This window comes from Marmota marmota, unplaced genomic scaffold (genome assembly GCF_001458135.2).
Source record: "Marmota marmota marmota unplaced genomic scaffold, marMar, whole genome shotgun sequence".
NCBI lineage: Eukaryota > Metazoa > Chordata > Mammalia > Rodentia > Sciuridae > Marmota > Marmota marmota.
In genome coordinates, this window is record NW_025999990.1 from 42909994 (window position 1) to 42928490 (window position 18497).

Sequence of the window (18497 nt, forward strand, 5' to 3'; positions counted from 1 at the left end):
TTTCATCACAGATCCTGCTCTGAAGGTAAACGTTGAGATAAGGCATACCACGGGCTCAGGGATCTTTACAGTGGCATAAAACCTCAAACATTTAGAATATCTGAAATACCATAACCCAGATACTTCATTTACAGACTCCAACAGAGCTTCAGTGGATTATGCAGATGGTTCATTTAATAAAACTTTTGACTAAGTTTTGGGTAAGAAAAAACATTTTAAGACACAATTCCTGACTTCTAGATCTTACAATTTACTAAAGCCACAAGATGTATATACCTAGTACGACATAGAGGAAAGAATAATAACTTTGAAATCAGCCAGCCTTAGGTTTGAATTCTGACTTTATACTTACTACCCAAAGGTAGTAATACTGTAAAAATATCACACCTAGTATTTGATTGTTCCATGATATGAAAAAGGGGGGAAATAGGGGTTTTTACATGGTCTAATTTTTACAGAAAACTAAGAATTTAGTAACATTATTAATATATGAGCCTACCACAGAATGTTGCTGTTTGTTTTTACATCAACTCAAAGAATGATTCAAGCTGTGAAATTGTGCATAAAAATTCCTCAAATTAGTCCTGAGATTCTGTAGCTCATGGCTAATGACTATTCTATTGGACCATTCACTTGTTTTCCAACTTGTGAACATGTAGCCTTAGCTAATCTCCAATGTGTCAAGATCTTGCTCCAGCAATTCTCAGGCCATTAACAAATCATCAAAGCAGAGCACAGAACAGCTACCTGGGACTACGTAGCTAATTGAGAGACGAACCCAATTCACCTGGGGAGTCCATTTACAACTATAGCTCCAGAGGTTTGACTAGTTTATGTTCCATAAAAGAATCAAGAACTCAGAGGATTTTAAAAACAGCCATTCTTTTCTTAAGTGCTGCAAATCTTTACTGTATAGGGAACATCTTCATATGATACTCAGAAATACAATCATAATATTCAGGCTTATTTCCAATAAATGAAACTGAGGAAAATATTGAGAAGTACTTTCATTATCATCCATCTTCTATCTTCAATATTGAAAACCCTATTATTTTTCAAAGAATTAGCAATTAAATATAATAGACTCTAGATTGTCAATTCTGTAGAATACAGCTAATTGGTCAATACTTTGTACCCAATATTGTATTAGATATATTTGTACTGGATATTTGGAAAATACAGAAAATAATATGTCATAGTACCTCTTCTTAAGAGGCTTATGTTCTAATATTCAGCAAAGAATACTTTTTGAAATTTTGTAAGTCTATACCCTAAAATTCTAAAACTTAATATAAAAACTGTGTTTAGAGCATAAGAAAATTAATAAAAACTCAAATGTCAATAAATTTACATAAAAGACAGAAACTACACCTCAAAGCAACATCCTTCATCTTTTTTAAAAATATTATTTTAGTTGTCAATGTACCATTATTTTATTTATTTACTTATGGTGCTGAGAAGCGAACCCAGTGCCTCACACATGCTAGGCAAGTGCTCTGCCACTGAGCTACAACCCCAGCCCAAGGTCCTTCATCTTTATTGATGTGAAAGTGGTCTGGTTTCTATTCCGAGGGCTCAGAATCTGCATTTATACAGCATCCCCAGTTGATTCCCATACAGATGATCTCCAGTTTGGCACACACTACGTTAAATAATAGGCATAGTTTGCAAGAATCTCTAGAGTAATGCTGTCCATGAGAACTTTCTGTAATGATAGAAATATTCTATGCTTTTGCTATCCAACACAGTAGCCAGCAGGCTCTTAAAATGCAACTAGTGTGGATGAAAAACTTAATTTTAAATTAAATAGATTTTAGTTAAAAGAGCCACATCTGCTTTAGAGAACAGAGAAAACTTTCTATGAAAGAGAAACAACGTGAGTTAACATGAGTTTTTGTATTGGATTATTTGGAAAATACAGAAAATAATATGCCAATAGGTAGGAATGCACATGAGCAGGATATATAGGGAGGAAAGACAACTGATTGGCTTGTATAGAATAGAGGTTTCATATTAGATTATCATGGGATCAGATTATGAAGACTCCTGAAAGAAACTGAGAAAATTCAGTTTTATGGTACACATTGGCTGTCTGCCTAATCATCCCATTTTTTGATATTCTTCCATATGAACAACCCCAGAGATTGCATGCTTACCCCAGAGAATGGGTCCCTCACTAGGCTCTAAGGAAAATCGTAAATATTCTACAGAGGGCTGGGGATGTGGCTCAAGCGGTAGCGCACCCATCTGGCATGCGCGCTGCCCGGGTTCGAACCTCAGCACCACATACAAAGAAAGATGTTGTGTCTACCGAAAACTAAGAAATAAAATATTAAAATTAAAAAAAAATATATTCTACAGAAGTCATGGTAATTCCATTTTCCTTCTTGGCGAATGGGTTATGATGAGCATGGGGAAAATTCTAACCAAGGAGATTTGGTACATCTATATCTGTAGGTAAATTCTTTAAAAAGTATTTAGCCTGAATAGGAAAAAAAAAAAGCCTTCTTCTGACTCCAGTTAAAGATACATGAGGATACGAGTCTTGTGCATGCTATTAACATTCTAGGAAAATGAAGAGACAAGCTGGAAGACAAATGCCAACGAGCTAAGGATGGCAATGTGACCAAAAGAACCTGAATCCTTGGCATCAACAAGCATCTGAATTAACCCAGGAACTGCTCTCTCCCTCTACCCTAGACATTTTGGTGATATAAAAACTTCACTGGTAGGGGCTGGGGTTGTGGCTCAGGGGTAGAGCACTCACCTTGCACCTGCAAGGCCCTGGGTTCGATCCTCAGCACCATGTATAAAAAAATAAAATAAAGTTATTGTGTCCAACTACAACTACAAAAAATAAATATTTAGGGGAAAAAAAAAAAACTTCACTGGTAAATATCCTTAGTTTTTGGTTTTGTTACATGCAGCTGCCAGCATTAGACCAGGGTCCTAATGTCCTTTGGGAAACACTAAGGTAGGAAAGTGGGAGTCACTGAAGGTTTTTGATCAGGTGTGGACACTGATACAAAACAATGTTCAAGACTTAAAAATAACATGCAAACAAGAAATTTGTAATGTTTTGAACAACCCACAATAAAAAATTAAAAAAAAAAAAATAACATGCATGAAAAATAAATTGAAAAAAGGAAGAATTGATTCAAGCAGATTGTTGGAAAGCCTGAAAGTCAAAATTACCAAAAGTTTTTGGAAAGTAAATAAAATTCAATCTTCCTCAAATTCAATGAGCAAACAAAAAATCCTGAGAAATAACTCTGTTTTACAGCTTTAATAAAATTTTTAAAACCAAACTTAATGCATAGGCTGGGTGTGGTGGCACATGCCTATTATCCCAGCAGCTCAGGAGGTTAAGGCAGGAGGATGGAAAGTTCCAAGCCAGCCTCAGTAAAAGCGAGGTGCTAAGCAACTCAGCGAGACCCTGTCTTTAAACAAAATACGAAAGAAGGCTGGGGATGTGGCTCAGTGGTTGAGTGCCCCTAAGTTCAATCCCCAGTACCCTAAAAAAAAAGGTTAATGCATAGATTTTTCAGTGAATAACAAGTTTTTTGAAAAAATGTTATGGTATTAAATATATAAAATCATTAACACATACAGATAAAGCAAAATTGAAGTAACAGTTCATTCTCCTAGGGTGGTAGGATTGTTAAGTCATGTTTATTTTCTGACTTTTTATAGTGTTCTCATATGATATTATTCTACTTAAAAATTCTACTTAAAATATAATCATATTAATTTCCCCAAGAGTTGTAATTCAATATTTTTTGAAAAAGGAAACAATTCTTGAAATGTGATTTCTCTATATTAGCTGCAATTAAAGGTATGAGAAAACATTGAGAAACAATAAGGTAAATTAGAAAGCATGCAGGACTAGCTAGGTGACCTTAAGCAAGTCACAAAAACCCTGTGGCACTGTTTTCTCTCAGGGTGGATTACCTATGGCTGTAAAACGCAACAGCACTCCATTCTGAAATGGAAGAAATCCTCTTGAATAAAAAAAAAGTCATGCAATTAATATAAAAATTTACTTAATAAATTTACTATGCTTAGGTAGAGTGTTTGCCTAACATGCACAAGAACATGTGTTCAAATTCCCAGCACTACAAAAATAAAAACAAAAATAAAATAAATTTTAATTTCTAATCTCTGTTCTCATACTTTAGCTTATGAGTTCAGCCTGAAAGAAAATAAAATTCAATCTTCCTCAAATTCAATGAGCAAACAAAAAGAATCCTGAGAAATAACTCTGTTTTACAACTTTAATAAAATTTGTTAGACCAAAGTTAAGGCTGGACGTGGTGGCACATGCCTATTATCCAGTGGCTCAGGAGGCTGAGGCAGGAGGATTGAGAGTTCCAAGCCAGCCTCAGCAAAAGTGAGGTGCTAAGCAACTCAGTGAGACCCTGTCTCTAAATAAAATACAAAAGAGGGGCTGGGGATGTGGCTCAGTGATTGAGTGCCCCAGAGTTCAATCCCAGATACCCTAAAAAAAAAAAGTTAATGCGTAGATTTTTTTCAGTGAAACAAACTAGTTCTAGAAATGTTAATGGATGAAAGTTCTATATTAATATCAAGTAGGCATCAAGTAATAGTTTGCAATTTGTAATTTGCATTTTTAAACAACAAATAAATCTAGCATTTTTTATATTAATTGACAATTAGAATTGAGTTACTGTGACTGATTAGTTACACTGTTTGCAAACATTTTAAAGTTCTGTTTTATAAAATATTTGTATTACCGTTTTGTAATAGTTCTTTATATACCATAAATGGTAATCTTTTATCTGCACATTTAAAGGTGTTTCCCCAAAATCTGTCATTTGCTTATGGTATTTATTTATGGTTTCTTTTTTGCTTTACAAAGGTATTTTTAAATTATGTAATGAGATTTGTGCTTATTTTAAATAAATGTCCTTCAATGGTTGTTTAATTGTGAAATATATATACTAAAAAATATTATATAATCATTAAAAAGAATAAGTAAGAGCTATACCAATTAATTTAGAACTTGTCCCTTGTGTTTTATTAAGTGAAAAAAGAAAGATGATTATGTATAAAATATGACAGCATATAAAAGATGCTGAAATATACTATACATAGTACATCTTAATGTGTATAACATATATTTTTACATGGTCATGGAAAAAGTTAATACAACATAAAGATCAGCAACACTGGTAGCATGAAAAGGAAGGGTAAAGGAGAAAGACAGTCCCCTGAATTTTTAAAAAAGAAATGACCATGATTTTTTTAAAGCACAATATGTTTATATAAAATTGTATTAACAAATATATATATATGTGTGTGTGCACAAAAGATAGCCACAGAAATGTCAATGGTGTTTAATTTAGTATGGTTAGATTTTTAGAAGGAAAAAAGAAAAAAGGAAGTAACAGGACAAAAAGACAACTTGAGGAAAAAAAAAAATCAAACAAATTTAAATTCGCCCTTTTCAAAAAACAGAACAGACTTGGGGGTAGATGGCAAAACTTTTCACTTTCTCATTTTTAAAGTGAAAAATTCCCCCCATCATCCAATGTGGGTATAGATCCCAGTAATAGTTTTTCAGTTCCCCAAATACCTCATAAAGATGTATACATAAACCTGCTGTAAGTTGTGTCCGTTGAATTGATTTTAAATGCAGGAAATAAAGGAGATATGATACCAATGACATCTTCTTTTCACACTGTGACCTACAGAGACAGCAGGGACAACTTTTGGCCTATCTGCTACATAAAAACTAAATTTACAGTTGAGTGGGGTGGCACACACCTGTAATTCCAGCAGCTAGGGAGGCTGAGGCAGGAGGATCGATAGTTCAAAGCCAGCCTCAGCAAAAGCGAGGCACTAAGCAACTCAGTGAGACCCCGTCTCTAAATAAAATACAAAATAGGGCTGGGATGTGGCTCAGTGGTCGAGTGCCCGCAAGTTAAATCCCTGGTATCCAAAAACAACTAAATTTACAGAGCGATAAATTTGATGAGTGGTTCTATACTTTTGTATCCATAAAAACCACTTGGGAAGATTGTTAAAATGTATAATTGTGGGTCCCACCCCAGAGATTCTTATTCAGTAGGTCCAGTGACCAATAATCTGTATTTAATAAGCACCCCAGGCAAATATGGCAGAACATGACAAATCCCCTTGAATTCCGGGGATGGTTGATCTCTTCACAAACTGATTAACCATAGAATTTGAAGAGTATGGCACACTAGAGACCAAGAATTTATTTTAAAATAATTATTTAGATGTTGATGGATCTTTATTTTATTCATTTATTTATACACGGTGATGAGAATCGAACCCAGTGCCTTGCACATGCTAGGTAAGTGCTGTACCTCTGAGCCACAACCCCAGCCTGAGACAAAGAATTTCAAAGTAAAAAGATTCACATTACCTCTCTGACCTAATCCCCCACTCACTCCCTCACTTCCCTCACCCCTTCAGCTCACCAGCCTTCTGGTTACCCTTCCAACAAACCCTCATTCCCTAAACTTTCCAAAGGCTCAGCCTCTCACCGCCCTCAGGTCTTCTTCACTCAGGTGACACTTCTCAGAGACAATGTGTAGAAAATCACAAGCCCCATCTCACTTCTTCTTTTTTTTTTAATATTTATTCTTAAGTTTTAGGTGGACACAATATCTTTATTTAACATTTATGTGGTGCTGAGGATCGAACCCAGTGCCTCATGCATGCTAGGCGAGCGCTCTACCACTGAGCCACATCCCCAGCACCCCCATCTCACTTCTTAATTCCTCTTTCTGCTTTAGCATTCCACTATCTAAAAAGACGGCATATTTAACTCATTTTCTTTTGCTTACTAAGCTTGACTCCCATGAGGAGGGGTATTTGCACTTTTCTTCACTGCAGCATACCTAACACCTAGAACAGGGCCTGGACAGAGTTCAGGATTTAACTTGGTCAAGGTAAAACAAATGCAGCTTGAGCAATTCAGTGATAGGAGGCAGATATAACTAGTAAGCAGTTTGTTAACACACAGATTCCTGGTTCAGCAGGTGGGGTTGGGGCCTGAGACTCTGACTTTCTAACAAGAACTCAGCTACAAGAATTCTTATGAAATTTAGAGAGTTGTCCAATACCTCTGCTCATTTTTAGTGAAAGTCAATCTGTTATACTACTTGAGAAGAGAGGCATGTAGACTGAAAAGGAAAAATTCTATCATGTATTTTTAAAAAATATTTATTTTTTATTTGTAGTTGGACACAATATCTTTATTTTATTTATTTATTTTTATGTGGTGCTGAGGATCAAACCCAGGGTCTCGCATGTGCTAGGCGAGCGCTCTACCACTGAGCCACAACCCCAGCCCCTGTCGTACAATTTTCAGAAGAGAAAAATTGTTTCCTTAACCTTTTGTCCTAAGCTTCTCCCCTCCAAAATTAAATAATTCTACAATAGAGATATTTTCACTTAACATATTTAACATTTTTTCATAGATATTTACTACAGTCTGGTTCTCAACATGGCATTTGCATGTTTTCCAATTTTTTTTACTCTCATAAATAACGTTTCAGGTGATATTTTTGTTATAGGCCTTTTTGCATTTGTCTAATTATTTCTTTTCAACAAACTCCTAGAAGGGAAATTTGTAAGTCAAAGAATTTAAACCATCACTTTCCAATAGAACTTCCTCCAATGCTCTCTATCTATACTGTTCAACATAGCAGCCACCAGCTGAATGCAGCTGCTGGGCATTTGAAATCCAAGGCAACTGAGAAACTGAATCTTTAGTTGTAGATAATGTTAATTAACTAACATTTAAATGGCTACTTATGACTAAGAACTAGCATATTAGGAGATCTTGACATGCAATGCCAAATTGCTCTCAAGAAAAATTGTTAAGTACAGAATACAACTGACACTAGGATTGCTGTATGTATACACATGGATGTATAACCAATGTGATCCTGCAATTTGTACACGTGAAAAATGAGAATTCATACCCTATTTGAATCAAATGTATGATATGTCAAGATCATTGTATTGTCTTGAGCAACTAATAAAAAAAAAGAAAAAAGAAAAATTGTAAGTATATGCCTTCACTCTTAATACATGACAATAACTACTTTTTTATCTAATTGTCAACACTAAATATTATCTAACTATTGAACTTCATAATCTGAAAGTTGAAAAATGTCTTGTGTGGTTTTATTTTTATTTTTACTCTTTCTTCCTTCTTTCCTTTCTTCAGTGTTAGGGATTGAACCCAGAGCCTCACACATGCTAAGTAAGTGCTCTACCACTGGGCAACACATCCCCAGCCCTAAGTGTGGTTTTAATATGCACTTAGTTTTTACTACTAATAATGTTTAATGGGTTTATTTCTTCTGTCATCACACTTATTCAACAGAAAATTATTTAACTCAGAGGTTGGAAATTACCTGGCTTCCAAATCTGTTTTGATGGGACTGTATGTTTTCTTTAAAATTCATTACCACCATTTGTATTCACATAGAAGTGTGAATTTCCAGCTTCATTTAAAAATTAAGCAGTCTGACAATGTGCCCTCACTTCCAAAAGGCAAGAGAGGAGACTGAGCCATTCTGAGGTGTCGGCTTCCTCACTCAAAATTACTCTTTGGCCTTTCCAGGCATCTGTGTTTACAATTCCTGCCTGAATTAAATTCTGATAAATTAAAAGACAAATAGTGGCTAATAATAAGAGCTGATTTTCAGTCCATGTCTAGCATGCAAATGTGATTTTATAATAGTTGTGGATTATTTTGCAACTAATATTTAACTTGTAGAAGAACATGCCAGTGGTTGTGGAAGTTTTTTACTCACTAGAAAAGTGTGTTGGCCCCCTCCCCAAAGTTTCTGATTTAATAAGTTAGGGTGGACCCTAAGAATTTCCATCTAACCCCATGGTCCAAGTGCAACTTTACACTGAGCCAAGGTTTTCTTAAAGATATGGATCCTCCTAAAAGGGTAGTGACAATACGTAATTTTGACAACAGTATAATTTTATCCACACTCTTTTCTAAAACAAGTCTACATTATTTCACTTTTCTAAAACAAATCTGTATTTATTATTTTGTTTTTCTAAAACAAGTCTACATTTATTATTTCATTTTATCTTCACACACATAAAAATATTCTATGCAGGAGACTGATAATTAGAGGACTAATCACTAATCCCATTTTACAGAGGAAAAGTAAGGCATGAGAGTCAAAGAAAATCCTCTAAGCACACAAGAAGTTAGAAGAGCCAAATCAAGCAAAACTGCTAACCTTGGTAAATAAAGGCCAACACAGCAATACGGGACACAACTAAAGTTTGCTTCTACAAAAAATAAAAATAAAATAAAATATAAAAAAAAAAAAAAAGTTTGCTTCTACAGACTGGTAGAAACAGAACCATGGCCAGGAACAGAGAAGACAACACAAGATATGGTTCACTGCAACAAACATTTATCAAGTGCTGGTTTGTGTTAATCTTTGCTAATCATGGCTACAGTCTCCACTTTGCGACTGTTGATACTCATAAAGCATAGGGAAAAATAAAAATAAAATCTGAAGCCACAACCTTGAAAAGATAGCCAGTTTTCTGTATCAAAGACAAGGCAAAAACAAATACACTGAAGAGATGGTCAGGGTAAATATGGTGTTGAGTAGAAGAGAAAAGGAGTTGCTATGGGACCTCACATCTGGACTTGGAGGAGTGGCTATTACCAGTCAGTCAAGAATGGGAGGGAAGGAAGAGTACACAATAGAGAGCCCTCCTGGAGCTCAACAGCACAAAGAGCTGCTGTTATCCATGTTGGGTGTGTGTTTGCCAGAAATATCAGGGTTGCTGGAACTCCAGAACTTACAAGGGCATGCTTTTGTGTAGTCTAAATTACCTTGACTATATAAAACTCAAGTCAGAGGGCATAACTTCATGATCCATTTGTAGCCAAGAGATAACCTGATTAGAGATCATAAATTTTCTGGGTTTTTTCCTTCAATTTAAAGAAGCATTCCTAATAAAAAGTTTACAAAATTGTGATCACAAAATTATTTATAAATTATCCATTCAAGGAAAAGAAAAGAGAGAATTAAATTTTCACTTAAATCGGGTTTATATATGATATTAATTATTAATTTTAAGTGACTTTTTTAAGATTTAAAATAATAGCAAATAACCATTACAATAGACAAAAAATATAAAAACCCTACAATTAATTTTTTAAAAGCCTATTGAAAATTTTAGTGTACTTGTCATTAGCATTGCAACTGACCTCTCCTATATGTCCATCTTATAGTTTAGCTTGAAAGCACGGAGGCAATAAGGCTTCCACAACTACATTTAGAAAACAGTTGGCAACACGGCTGAAAAAAACTATTCCTCACTCTGTACAAAATCAAAGAAATGCAAACCAAGACAAAGGGATAGAATTTAATACTGATCAGATTAATAAGAATAATTAACTATTTCCAAATAACAAAAATGCATATATAGTTGTTAATGATCAATATACTCTTTGATAACCCTTTTAGAAAATAATTTCCTGGAAATTTTCTAATAAAAACAAGGGCAACATTTATATGTGTTTTTATGTGTTATGGTTTTTTATCTTAACAATTTGTAGAGAGCTATTACTGTATATTACAGATTAGAAAGCTAAAGTTCTGAGAAAATAAATTACTTGCTCAATATTGCCAATAAGTGATAGAGCTAGGTTTAAACTCAAAATTTCCAATTTTAGAGCACACTTTTACAGCAACACTATCCTGCTTTTCTACAAAAAAAATCCTAAGTACTTTAAAAAAAAGATGACATTCATGAGGATGGTCATTATATTTTTTAAAAATACTGGAAAATCCCAAAGTAGGAAGAGTTAAGTAAATTTGGGGATATCTGTTGTATAAACTATTATAAAATTATTATAAAGTGGTAAACTATTGAAAAATTTTTATGAAAAAATCAGAATAAAAATGTATCTGCAATAAGACATCTATAAACATATATATTATACTCAGATTGGGAAGGGAGGTGCAAAAAATAAATATTATTGCCACTGTAGAATTTCACTATCGGTACTCAATTTTCTTTTGTTTTTATCAGTTTTGTCAGCAAATCAAGCACTCTTACAAATCTATTCTTCTAATTCATATTTCTAGCATCCTAAACAATTTTTCAAACTTCACTATAATTTATTTGTTATAGACCTAGTGAAAGTAATTACATAATATTTTTAAATCAGTGGTTCTGAAACTTTTCTTTAAGTATGGGATCTCCATCATTTTGTTGTTGTTCTAATTAGTTATACATGACAGCAGAATGCACTTTGATTCATTGTACACAAATGCACAATTTTTCACTTCTCTGGTTGTACAATCATACATGTACCTAGGATAATAGGGATCTCCATCTTAACATCAATGATTTTTGCCTACAATCAGAATTTATAGTGTACTTTTGAAATTCCTTAATTAAGATTCTCCACAGTGACCAAAATTAGCAAATTCTTTTTACTTTCACAACTTTGTAGTCACTCCTAGACTCCTGCACCCAACCAGGAATCATCAGCCCAGAGGTTGTAGATGTTTTAAAGATTAGGAGAGTTTCCTACTAAGAACAAGATCTCTAAGTGCTTACAAAGTTAACTAAATACCTTAGCTGTAAGGGATATTCATAATCTCAATACTTTTAAGAATTGCCAATTAATTTATGTCAGGTGTCTCTGAAGTAGGTAAAATGAAATTTAATTCCACTTTAACCAAAAGAAAAGTAAGAGTTTGGTAAGAGTAATTTCCCTATAAATGGCACCATAAACTGTGAAGAGAATTCCCTCTTAGCTATACAAGGTGACATGCAGAGGCCCTTTCAGCCCAGGGGTTGGTCTCTACCAAGCAACATAAACAGACATTTTGTGGGAAAGTCAAGTAGCTGTTCTCCAATGATATCAAACTCATTAAAATAGAAATGTAGTTCAAACATCTCTAACCTCTTTATGATCTACCATTCAGAATTTTTTTTTTTTTTTTGTCACACCACTGCCTAATATCCACAGTCCAACTGGATTTTCCTTAGCCAGTCTTAAACTCCAACAGGACTATATTGATCATAGAATTTTGGAGTTCTAGGACCTTTAAGGGACTGGGATCATAGCTCAGTAGCAGAGTACTTGCCTAGCACGTGAGAGGCACTGGATTTGATCCTCAGCACCACATAAAAATAAATAAATAAAGATACTGTGTCCATCTACAATTAAGAATAATTTTTTTTTTTTAAAAAAAAGAAGGGCCCTTAAAAACCATGTGGCTTAATTCCTTTATTTAAATGAGGAGAAAACAAAAGCACTTCCAAGAAAGTTATTGGCTAGTTTAAGGCAAATCCAGACCTGGAACTAAGAAATGTGACCAAACTCTTAAACTTGGCCTCCATATTTCTCCTGACTTTTCAAAAACATCCCATGGAAATATACATGTTCTTTCAATGTTTTCAGGTATATACTGCAGTGGACAGAATAAACTATAATTCTCATTCTCTATAAAGAGTTCCAAGAGAGAGGAAAAACTTCAACAAAGGTTATAAAAAACAGAATCAAGAAACTGGGTGTGAGGAATAATTATTTAATAGTTCTGCTTTCCATTGAACACTTGTTCTAAGATTTTTCACACTCTAATTGATCTTCAAGGTAGTAAGTATCAGCCTAGGCCAAATAAAAGGTCCTAATTTCATCATGTGTTGATATCAAGTTAACAGTCATCACCAATAATATAGTCCAGTCTTATATTCAGTCCCTTTCATTCTTGATTTCCATAATGTATCTCCATTTTAACAGAAGTTTATGGTCAGTATACCTACAAGAAATTTACAACAGTGGTTGCCTCTGGGAGAAGTAGGGTTTGGAGAGATGGAAAGCTGGGGAGTGGGGGATGCTGGCTTAATTTGCCCTGTATTTTCTTCATTGTTGGCTAAAAAATTTACCCTATTCTTATTACTTTTCCACATTCATTAATTAAATTTTTCTTTCTCAATACACAACTGAATGCATACAATTTTATTACCACTTTCAATAGCACAACTATTTTCATTTTTCTCTTTTAAAGAAGATTTCGGGCAAAAAAAAAAAAAAAAGATTTCGGTATTGAAATTTGTAAAATCTCACAGAAATTTTCAGAGCAAAAAAAGAACCAACACAGTCGCAAAACTCAAGACAGAATTCCAGGATTTAAAACATAAATACATAAACAGGAGTGTGATGTTTTCAAGGGGGCGTTTAGTTCAAAAGCCTTTTGAAAAGGAAAAAAATCTTTCCTGGTATTTAAATGGCAAGGCTTTAAAAGGGGGATTCGAATAGAGCTTCTCATCTCAAACGGGGCACTCATGGTGCAGAGAGTAGAAATCAAAATTTGATTTCTATCTTATTAGCCTAGGACAGAGGACGGAGTGGAGTGGATAAGGACCTTGTAACAGTCACGTTCACCAAAGAAAAGAAGCATGATTTAGGAGTTCCTCCAGGATTCGTCCGCCTCATTTGGAGGCAGCAGCTTTTCGTGCAGATGAATCGTGTCCTGGGACGTTACTTGAGCTCGGATTGAAAAACCCGCACCGCACTGAACCCAAACACGCAATTTTCATATAATGGAGCTCAGGGATTGCGGTAATAGATTTACTTGAACAAACCACCCATTATCACCCTCGCCTAGCCAAGGAACAGCTCGCCTCGCTGTCTACTTTGTGTGTCAGGGTCAGCTGTCAACACAACCCTTTGTGTCTCATTCAGAATAAGAGTGGTCCTCAGTCACTCAACAGAAGAAAAATGGAAATGAAGGCCGGAAGACATGCGCGCGCGCTCGTGACGAAGTGACATTTGGCGTGGAAAAAAAAAAAGAAAGAAACCCACAGACACAGAGCGAACGCCTGGCCACCTATAGACGCTCTCAACTTTCCCAAGCCGAGCTCTAGCCATCCTCTCCCGGATCACCTCTTGTGTCCCCCTACTTGCCGTCCACCATTCCAGGGACCGCCTCACTGCCCCCCCTGGGCTCCGAGAACCGGTCGGGGCGCACCCCTTCTCAGCCTCCACCTCGTTGCTTCTGGGCACTCTGCCGCGCGCCGCAGCCTCCCTCATCCCACGCTCTGTCTGTCCGGCTCCCGCCACAAAGGCAGCGAGTAGAGCCCGGAGTGACAGGCCTTTGGCCTCCGAGCGCCGACAGCACGGGCTGAGTCCGTTCCGTGGACTGACGCCAAGCGGCGGGTGGAGGACGGGTGCGGGTTTCGGGCTGGCACAGGCGCCTGCCCGAGCCACATAAATGCACTCGCGCTCACATCCCGCTTCACTTTCCAGTTCCTCTCGGAAAAGTCCCGCAGCGCTCCCCGGCGCAGGCAGGGTGTCCGGCCCGCCAAAGGGCAGCTCCTGAGAGGGAGAAGCCGTGCGCTGGCGCCGGCCTTGCGCCCTCTCACCTCTAGCCTCCCAGCACCCGCATCCGGGAGTCCCCCCAGCCGCTCACCTGGCCCTGGAGGGGCGCGGAGGCAGAGGACCGGGGGTGGCCCTCGCCTGGACCGGGCTGGTTTCCCCACCCCCAGTCCGGCTCCCAGCGCTGCACTCCACTCGCTTCGGCTACCCTCCTCCGAGGTGCTAGCGCCGCCGGCGGCTGGCGTCTCTCTGGCAGGCTCGCTGGCCGCGCGCTCAGTTCCCCGGGGCGGAGCAAGGCAGCGGCCGCCGCGGCCAGAGGCGGATTCCTCAGGTGCTGCCCCTCCCGCTCGCCCAGAACCTACACCGCGAGGATCCCGGCTTCCTCTCCCGGAGCCCCGCCTCTTGCCCTCCCGCAGCCTTGACGCCTGCAAGTGGCCTTTAAGTCCCCCCTCGCTCCCCTCGAGGGTAGTGGGAACACCGTTCCTTACGCACCCCCTCCAAACTCGCCCCCACCCATACTGGGGAGCCCTGGGTGCACTGTCCTCACGCCTCCATTTCCAAACTCCTCGCAGAGATGAGTGTGTGGGTGGCCACTGTGGGGTGTGGAGGTGGGGGTGTGCAGAGGGTCCCCTAGGAAAAAGGATTGCTCCCCCCCGCCCCAGGGCTGCTGACGTGCGCAGCCAAGAAGAAAAATTATTTTCTGGCCGCGTCCGCGTTCATTCACAGAGTACTCTCGCCTCATTGCGCGATTGCTCTCTCTGTTCACTGGACGGCGGCTAAAGAACCTCAAGCGTGAACTCAGCCTGGGCAATGGTGGGTCAAAAACCCTTGGCCTTTTGCACGAAGGGAGGTAGGGCGGGGGCAGGGCGCAGACAAAACCAAACAAACGCGGGATCTCCCGGCCAAGCAGACTTTTGCACCTCCGGAATGAGCAACCCGAGGGTTGTCGGACTTCTGGCCTGGCGTTCACGCCAGCGGTTAGGGGACTCAGCGGCTTCGCCACGGCTGGTGCGGAGTTCTCCAGGACCACAGGGGGAAGCTCCGTCCAAGGGTAGCCCCTTCCATCGGGGCCTCGTCTTTATTGGATAGTGCGGTGACAAACGTTCTGGAGGGATGATGCTGCCGAATAGTAACAGATGTTACTCCACTTTTCACAGTTGACGTCTTTTGTATTAGAGATGCAGTTCTATTTTCTTAAACCGTAATTGTTGCCAGGGATAGATGACTCCACCTTATGGAAGAAGATCCAAGCTAGATGGATACAGAAATTATACAGAAAAGTTTATCTCTTTTACTCAGCCTGTTGGTGGGAGTGGGGTAGGCTGCAGCAGCGCCCCGTCCCAAGTGGGTTGCTATCAGTGTCAAGTGTTAACATACCATTGTCAATTATTTAAAGACAATGTCAGTTAAACTTAGATCACATAATCTCTAAGTTAGTACTTTTGTTTGCTTGTCTCACTTTAAACGTTTTTCTCTAGAACCAAAATTCATGTGTTTTTTTTTTCTATTGGTCGACACAGAAGGAATTGACTAGAAGTCTGTAATCACCAGAAAGTAACTCAAGGCATAGTTCAGTTATGATTAGCAAAAATAAAAGATTTGTTTGCAGTTTGGATTGTCTTCTCTCTCTCCCACGGTAGGAAGACATATTATTATTATTATTTGACCTTGGGATTAAGCCCAGAGGCGCTTTACCACTGAGTCACATCCCCAACCCTCTAAATTACTTAGGGTCTTGCTAAATTGCTGAGGCTGACTTCAAACTCTCCATCCTCCTGCTTCAGCCTCCCAAGTTGCTGGGATAACAGGCATGGACCATTGCGCCCCATGAAGTGATTTTTTTTTAAATACTTTGCTCCTGTGTACTTAAGGAACAAGAATGTTTCTGTTGTTGTTTTACCATTGAATTCATATTATCTGTATTTTAAAAACACATAGAAACATTTTTAAGTGTCAGGAAGACAGGAAACATGGCTTTCTCAATCACTGCTATATCCCTACAGTTCTGAATCTTGCACATAATGCAAACTTAGAATAAAATAAATGTTTTGAAACTAACTACAACATAGAAAGGTGCAGATGATTGGCAGTTTAAGTCATCAAAAAGGAATCCAATGTCAATTGGCAAAATCATCATGAGAACTGGCCTACACATGGAAAAGGCAGTAAATTAAAACTTGAGGTTCCAAGTTCACCTTGTGTATATAAATCAAGTTCATAAGGAGGCGTTAAAGAGAAAAAACAGTTAAAACAGATGAGAAGCTTTTGAAAAACTCATTCCTTTACAAGGTCTGTAGAGTTGGAGGAGAGGAACACTTTCCATTTTAAAGATAAGAAAAAACAGTGCAGTTTTCCCCCAGTTTAGTTTAAGGACGATTTTTTGAGTGCCAACCACATTGGACTCTGCAGATGTCACAGCAAATGTGGCATAGTAGTTCAAGGATCTTAGTACCAGGATTCTGGTACTCATTCAATAAGCATCTATTGAACACCTACTGTGAACCAGATGGCTTAGTAAATCAGTAGTAGTGGTAAGTCATCAGTAAATAAGACTAACGGTTAAAAGTTAGTGATAGTAATCTATTTACATCCTGGTAGAGTGAAATAGTCCAATGTCACCTTTAATAGATAGCACACTCTGGTTCTGAATTTGTGCATGTGCCTTATCTCTTCTTTGGGGTTTGTATATACCTCATTATGCCCACTAGTCTGTGGTGATTATAAACTATGTTAAGAATATGAGTAAACACTGGACATGGATGTCATAGATTTTAATCCTGGCTCAACAATTACCTATTATGTAACCTTGACCAAGTCACTTGACTCGATTTCAGCATCCCTATTTTTAAAATAACATCATAATAGTACCTACCTCAGGTAGTGGCTGTATGGATTGAGATCATTCATTCATTCAGTTAACATACTAAATGTTAACTGCTATAATTGTGAATGCTTCCACTCTCCCTTGTACTAATGATTTCCAAATGCTTAGCACTCCAAATTCAGTGAAAAATATTAAAGCTCATAGCAGAGTTCATATAAATGATAGAGTACTTCCAAATGATTCTTAATCCTTTTCTTGGCCGTGGGTGAAATTCTGTAATTATATCCTGGTTTGCCTCTCAATGATAAATGCCCCTTTGCATTAATTTCTTGGCCTTTAGATCTATAGTCTTGATTATTCTTTCTTATTCTTCTTTTTTAATTTTTTTGTAGTTGTAGATGGACAGAATGCTTTCATTTTATTTATTTTTAATGGGGTGCTAAGGATTGAACCCAGTGCTTCACACATGCTAGGCAAAGCGCTCTGCCACTGAGCTACAGCCCCAGCCTTATTCTTCCTAATTCTTATCCTCCATGTCCACATCAGAAGTGGGTACTGAGAAGGAAGTTCTCTTGAGAAATTTCACAGGTCTCACAGCTCATTTCCTGCTGGTAAAAGTTTGAGTCCTAAGGGTTCTTTTACAGTTACGGTTGTTTTGTTGTTTTTGTTTTGAAAGCCAGATTTGTGGGGCTGGGGTGTAGCTCAGTGATAGAATGCTTGCTGAGGGAGTTGGAAGGAGGTGTTTGTGGCTGACTTGGCCATAAAATTCCCTGAAACACTTAGTAGACTTAGTATTTTCTTCCATTGGTTTCCATGTGCTATTAGTCACATCCAAAGTTCTTTCCTGGGCCAAGTTACAAACAACTATCCTCTATTTCTTTACTTCCTCATCCTTTTCCTCTTTCGCTCAACTTAGGTTTGAGGCTTGGTGACTCAGCATCCCTGCACACCATAATAATCATTCATCTTCTCTGAGGAAGGATCCACTACTTTTCCACTCAGAGCCAATTCATTGCAAGAGAAAGCCAATCCCCAACCTAATACCATCCTCAGAGGGTAAGACCACAGGGAGAATTGAATAGTGATTTAACTCCAGATGGATTACAAATGTTGAATGATCTAGATTTCAACTCACAAATATGAGCAGATTTTAAAAATCACTAATAGAAAAAAGAAAATACACCATGTGAAAGAAGACTGATTTAGAGCAAATATCACCCACTGAAAAGGAATTAATGTAGGAACAAGACTTTTTTAAAAAATTAAAAATTTAAAAAAAAAACTCATCTC

The 18497-nt window shown here is 37.8% G+C and overlaps 1 protein-coding gene across 9 annotated transcripts in view; it reads right to left on the reverse strand.

The window, feature by feature from the left end:
* Greb1l (GREB1 like retinoic acid receptor coactivator) overlaps positions 1-14611 on the reverse strand; it is a 269832-nt gene extending 255221 nt beyond the window's left edge. For 8 of the 9 annotated variants that reach the window (XR_007348873.1, XM_048806453.1, XM_015482496.2 and 5 more), the window contains exon 1: positions 14478-14611. The gene's annotated coding sequence lies outside the window, so the exon portion shown is untranslated. Of the gene's footprint in view, positions 1-13968; positions 14164-14477 lie in introns of those variants that run through there. The other variant, XM_048806452.1, reaches the window with a different exon arrangement.
* Positions 14612-18497: the final 3886 nt, after the last annotated feature.